Below are 7,078 nucleotides of genomic sequence, written 5' to 3'. Positions count from 1 at the left end.
CATTTCTGTGATTTGTGATTGGTCATCAGCCCCCATTTTCATTTCCATGAACTTTCTCCTTCCTCTCTGCTCCTATTTGCATTGTCTAGAGTGAGAAGAGAAACGCAAGGTTTTAAAGCATAGCTTTTGAAACCATCTCAGATGGAGCCATTGAGATCCATTGAGTACACAGGAGTTTTAAAGCATTTCAAAAGCACTTATCTCCCAGTTGTCCAAAATTATTGCTCCACTGACTATTGTTCTCTGCTGAAACCAACAGCTTTTCGAACCCACTGAAACCTACATTGAAATTCTCCCTTCTTCTCCTTAAGCAGCTAAATAGTGGCTGTTTTCCGTTTACTTAGCATCCTAAATACTGATGATTTGTTTGTGAGAAACATTCTAGAATTTAAACACCCCAGGCTGCACATGTAAATGAAATTAGGCTGGAAAACCCCAGCAAGTCAGAGGGTGTCCCTGTTAGGACACTGCCTGCAGAGAACCTGCAGAGCTCTGCTGACAGCAGACTGTGTGGCCTGTGCTCTGAAGTCGACAGGATTTTCCACTGGGAAATTTCCTAACTTCTAATACTGCATGACCTTAGAATCGAGAAGCTGTTTTTTTTTTGTTTTTTTTTTTTTCTGTTTTTCATTCACATTATTATTGCTCCATCAGCACTCATGGCCCTTAGTGATGCCATTTGGAACATTTTTTGCCACTCATTCTAATTTATTCTGAGAACCAGATTCAGCTTAAGTTTAAAAAATGTAACTAGCCTACCAAGAGGGCAAAACAGCTGGGTTCTGCTTTTCAATTTGTGGATTCTCAGCACATTAGCAGTTCTAGCAGAAGGGAAGATTTGCAGCTCTGTTGCTTTGATGATGATGATGATGATGGTCATGATCATACTGATGACAATATCTAGCATTTTATTGAGCATTTTATATAGATTATCTCATTTACTCCTCATAACCCTAAGAGGAAGTTACTATAATTTGCACCATACATGGTCAAATATAAGCCAAAAAAGTTTCCCTGTATATAGAATTGGCAGGCAGAATAATTCCAGCTGGTAGAGGATGCTAATATTGTTTTTCCCACGAGTGCCACACTGGCACATGAATGTTCACATAAATTATATTTACAGTTCATTCTGTTAGGCTCACATATCAACGAAAGTGCATGACTTGTGCAATAAAAATTATAAATTGTATCTTGTTTTAATCCTAATAAGTATTGAGAAACAGTAAGATTTCTCTTCTCTTCTAGTTTCTTGTATATGCAACGTTTGTGGTTCTACCTGGAATTCTGTGTAATGAACCTGTGACAAGATTTAAAAAGCAACAAGATGAGACTACGCTCGTATAGCCTGCAGATTGGCATGTGAACTGATCAGGAAGTGAAGTGTGCAGTGGACTTTCACTATCAAGTTTTTATGCAAAGTTTGTCACAAATTCAAGAGAGGACGGAGTAGCATTATAGAAACAGAGATAATAAGGTGAGACATCTAACTCTTCACAAAGTATACACACATATACACTAACACAGAAATGTAAACTTTTTAGACTTGATGCTGATTTTCACCCTACTGGTTCCTTCAGTACACTGCTTAAGTCCTGATATCTCATAGCCCTGTGGGAAAATTAGTGATGTTCAGTTGAAGTCTAACTTGTCTTAAACACTCCAAAGAGAAACAAGCTGTGCTCAACTATGCTCTTCTAATTGTGATGATCCAGAAAACAAAGCCTTACCTTGCAGGAAATCATGGTGCACGTGGAGCTGGAACACCTGCTTCTGGTTCTGATCAAGAAAGACAGATACCCAGGATGCTGTCCAGCAAAGAGCACCTGAAATAAGCAAATAGGAAGCAGCCTTTGACAGAAAACTAAGTAAAAATAGATTAAAACTCTTCAGTATGGAAGATGGAAGCTAAGAGGAGACATGTGCAAGGTCTATATAAGTTTGAACAGACAAAGTTATTAAAGCTCAGGACACCAGAACTAGTGTTAACTTCCTTAACCTTCTAGGAAGTGACCTTAGTTGTGCTAGTCCACGTCCTCTGAGAAGCAGATCTCAGGATGGGATTAAACATGCAAGAAATTTTTTAGGGAAAATATTTGTGAGAGAAAGTAAGGAAAAAAACATAAAATGTTGAAAGATTCATCAGACCAAGATTCAGGTCTGACTCCAAGAGAAAGAAAGAAGGAAGGAAGCAGGGACGGAGGGAGGGAGGAAGAAAGGCGGCAAGCTAGAAGCGTCTTAGACTATAGTGCAGTTCTAAGGAGAGTCTGGTGAGACCACTACAGCATCCTCAAACCTAAATCCCTCACCAGCAAAGGCCCAGGTCTCTCAGGATGGACATGCCTTAGTATCCCTGCCTTAGTCATTGTCTGGAAGCTGCCCACGAGATCAAAACCTGCAATAGATTTCAGAGTAGAACATTGACCCTTGGCCCATTCCAGCCTCTGCAGTTGGAGATCTGAGAGGTGCGTTTTCATGGCACTACATTAGGACAAATCGTAATCATAATCATGGCCGTTTATTGTCAGCCTGCTCAGAACCAAGCATTGCCCTGGATACTTTACATATATTAAACATAATGTCGAAACAACCCTCCAGGCAAGATATGATTACTCCCCACCTTTAGTGAGAAAATTGAAGCTTAAAAAGGTAGGTGCCTCGCCAAGACCACACAACTGGTTGGTGCAGAGGTGACATTGGATCCTGGGACCGTTGGGCTTCCAAGTCTGTACTCTTACCTCAATAAACAGTGAGGGGACTTTTGCTTCTACAATAAGAAATATTGAATTCACTGAACTTGTTAAGCCAAAAAGTTGAGTGTTTTAAAAATATAAACAAATGCTACATGTGTTCTGCATAGTTCATAAGTGACAAGCTTTGAGACCGACACCATCACACTTTCCCACCAAATGACTCATAACTGCACTGGACCCTCAATGGTCCCAAATGGCATTTCTCATGTCTTCCTGACTTTCTAAAAATGGAGCTCAAGCATGGTCTTTGCTATATGACTTTGGGCCATTTTGGTTTCTCCTCCTGGAAATAAAGGTAATGTCTATAAATGTGTGAAGCATCTAGCATGGCACCTGGAATGTGGAAGGCATTTGACAAATGTGGGTCTCTTCTAATGGCTCATTCCCAAATGCACAAAGCCAAGCTTTTCTTCTTGTACCATAAACTGGCTCTTTCTTCCAAAAATGCATTGATTACATCATACCTCAACCTAAATTCTTCTGACATCATCCAGTTGTCTGCAGCAGAGATTTTTCAGTCTTACTCTCTGCATGACCCCACTCACATGCCCCATGTACTTGCTCTATTACAATACCCCAGTTCTCTGGGTGGGGCAGGATGAGGGGAGCAGGTGCATGTGCCCCTGGAAGAGGCTGTGAGACCCTCAGAGGAGTGGAATGCGTAGTCTGAAATTGCTCGTACTCCAGGAAGTTAGGCTACAGCCCTCATCTCCCATTTGAGAGTTTCCAGTCCTCAGAATGAATTCCAAGTCCTTACCAGTGGCCTAAAACTGCCTCCCACTGACCCTCACCTAGGGGCTGGCTGGACTTTTGCCATCCCTGCCTCCTTACCTTTGCTGGTTTCCTCCCTCTGCTGGGAAGTCCTCTTGCACACTTTTGTCTGTACTTGGGGAACCCACTCATCCATTTCAGTGCAGCTTTCCCCTACTGCCTCAGGTAGAATCTTAACTCCCTGATCAGAGCTCTGGTGCATCTGTTACCTGTTCCTACCTGCAGAGGTAGTGGATCAGCTAGAGGCTAAAAGAACAGGCTCCACCTTCAGGCAGATGCATGTGATGGAGACTGCTTGAATCTCAATAAAACCTGCTTTTTCTTCTTCTATATAAATGGAAGTGAAACCAGGCCCATGGCTACCTGGCCAGTCCACATGGCCCAGGCTCACTTGAAGTTACCTGTGGCCTTGGCATTAAGAAATGTGAGCAGAAGTGATGTGTGCCAGATCTGGGTCTGGGACTTAACTCATCTCCTGGGTCTTCTCCATGCTCACTTCCCTCATCTCTCTGGCTGGACCTGGATATAGCAATGACTGTCTAGTAGAACTTTCTGAGAGGATAGAAAGATCTAGATCTGTGCTGGCCAATATGGTAGCCACTGGATACTTGAAATGTGGCTAGTGCAACTAAGGAACTGAGTTTTAAATCATATTTTAATTTATTTAATTCACGTAAATTAATTACGTTTCCAGTGGCTACTGTATCAGACATTGGAACCTTTGAGGATGGAGGACCAACAACTTAGAAGGAACATGGGTCCTGGAATGCTCCCATGGGAAGCAGAGCTATCCCACCAAAGTGGGCTACTGACCTTGGAACTGTTTAGTGAGAGGAAAAAAAGTTAATATTTTTAGGACAGTTAGGGTAGTGTGGCATCGTGGTTATAGCAGGAATCTGGGGGCTCACTTCCTGAGTTCAAATCCCAGCTCTGCCACTTAATAGCTGTATAACCTTGGGCAAGTCTCTTAACTTCCCTGTGCCTCAGAGTTCTCATCACTGCGTTGGGGAGATTAAGCGTACACACGACACCTCAGCTTGTTGTGAGAATTAAATGAAGTAATAAATGTAAAACACTTAGAATATTGTACCCACCGTATACTTGTTAGTTATTGTTATGAAATTTGGGTCTCTTTGTTACAACATCCTAGCTTTGCACTAACTCATGTCGGTTTGAATCATCGCTCCACCATTTACCACTTGTGTGATATTGGGCAAGTCGTTTGCCCATGGTAAGCACTCAATATCTGTAACTATTATTATAGAACATATCATACTATAGTGTAGGCAACTGTTTAGGTATCTCTCTTGTGATCTTCTCAAGGATAGAAACCGTCATTTATATTTTTGTTCTACAGTGATTAGCACAGTGAAGATGCTCAACAAATGTTTATTGAATGAATGAATGAACAGAGAAATAACACCTCTAGTATTTGTTTACCTGAAAACCCAATACTTTAACTGTTGAAATGCTGCTTCCGAGACTTCCCTTGGCCTTTAGTTCCTGATGGGACTCTATTAGCATACCCAAACAAGGGCTTTCTGTCCCTTCCTTCCAGATCCTCAACAGCTCTTCCAACACTAATAAAAGGTTCCTCTGAAGCCTCAGCCCAGCACAAAGACTGGCCAGGATGACTCATTTGAGCAGGCTGTTGGCAGAGGACACCTTTGGGATTACTCTCATCAATTCCTGTTTATTAAATGCTTGCCCCTGAGGGATGCCGGGGATAAGTGGTGACATGTGGCTGGAATCTAAGGGCCTTGGCAGATCACACAGTGTATGCTGACTCCCACAAGTAACTTTGTTCAACTCCCTGCTGGAAGGGAGGAGGGCCTGGAATTTTACCTGTGGTCAGAGCTGGAGGAGGGGAGAACTGGATAGTCATGATGCCCAGAGACCCAACTTGCACGTCCATCAGGCAGTAAGCCCCCGGGGTGAGGGGGTGTATCAGTCAGGGTTCTCCAGAGAAATGTAGGATATGTATAGACATACAGAAAGAGATTTATTATAGGAACTGGCTCATGCAATTGTGGAGGCTGAGCCGTCCCGTGATCTGCCATCTGCAAGCTGGAGGCCCAGCTGGTAGGTAATTCAATCCGAGTCCGAAGGGCTGAGAATCAGAAATGCTGATGTCCGAGGGCAGAAGATGCATGTCTCAAGCAAACAGAACAAATTCGCCCTTCCTCCACCTTTCTGTTCTCCTCAGGCCCTCAGTGGACCGGATGATGCCCACCCACATTGGTGAGGGTGATCTTCTTTACTGAGTATATGGATTCAAATGCTAATCTCTCCTGGAAACACCCTCCCAGACACACCCAGAAATAGTGTTTTACCAGCTGTCTGGGCATCCCTTAGCCCAGTCAAGTTGACGCATAAAATTAACCACCATGAGGGGCTGGCCCAGTGGTGTAGTGGTTGGGTCCGTGCTCTCTGCTTTGGAGGCCTGGGGTTCATAGGTTCAGATCCAGGGTTCGTACCTACACACCCCTCATCAATCCATGCTGTGGCAGCATCCCATATACAAAATAGAGGAAGATTGGTACAGATGTTAGCTCAGAGACAATCTTCCTCAAGCAAAAAACAAAAAATTAACCATCATGAGCGGGGAGGCACAGATGTGGAATTCTTTACAGTCATCCCTTGGTATTGGAGGAAGATTGGTTTCAGGACCCCTGTGGATACCGAAACCCAAGAATACTCAAGTCCCTGAGATAAAATGGATCGCATATAACCTATGCACATCCTCCTGCATATTTTAAATCATCTCTAGATTACTTAGAGCACCTAATAGAATGTAAATGCCATGTAAAAAATTGTTATAGTGTATTGTTTGGGAATAATGACAAGAAGAAAAGTCTGTACATATTCAGTACTGATGCAACCATCACAGGCCTTTCCATTTGCTGTCGGTTGAATCCGTGAATGCGGAACCCATGGGTACAGAGGGCTGACCGCATTTATTTTTACCATATTCTCATTTTTTACCCTAGGGCAAAGGAGAAAACTTTTGGGGAAAACGTCTACAAGAGTTCCTGTCCCTGGTAATTTATACTACAGTGGGGAAGAAGTATAAGTGGTGTCATCCCTGCTCGGTGCAGGTGGGCCAAGTGGCAGCTACAGAGGATTTGCCAGTGCACGTAGAATGCTCCCTAGAAACCCCAGAAATACACTGGGACCAGGGAGGAGCCTGGAGAAGGAGGCCTGAGATCCAGCATCAGTGCAGGTGAGCTAACCAGGTAGTGGAATAGGATATGGACCTGTGTTCTCCAGGTGAGGCTCGGAGACGCGCGTGGTACCTGTGTTGGCATTCACAGGCCTAGCAAAGAGTTGGCACACAATGATATTTGTTGTTTGAGTTTATGCTACTGGTCATCTCCCTTGACTCTTGGAAAGTAAGTGTCTAGAGAGTCAAAGGAACAGTTACAACTAAAAACTATGTGATCTTTCAAAGTCTTCAAGTTCATTATTCTCACCGCTGCTTCCCCAGAAGAATAACTCTCTAAAGGAAAAGGAGCCTTGTCTTTGGTGCTAGTGGGGAAGCAGAGGCATGGGAT

The sequence above is a fragment of the Diceros bicornis genome, chromosome 20, assembly GCF_020826845.1.
Source record: "Diceros bicornis minor isolate mBicDic1 chromosome 20, mDicBic1.mat.cur, whole genome shotgun sequence".
Taxonomy (NCBI): Eukaryota; Metazoa; Chordata; class Mammalia; order Perissodactyla; family Rhinocerotidae; genus Diceros; species Diceros bicornis.
The sequence above is the reverse complement of the archived record's forward strand: the minus strand, read 5'-3'. Positions refer to the sequence as shown.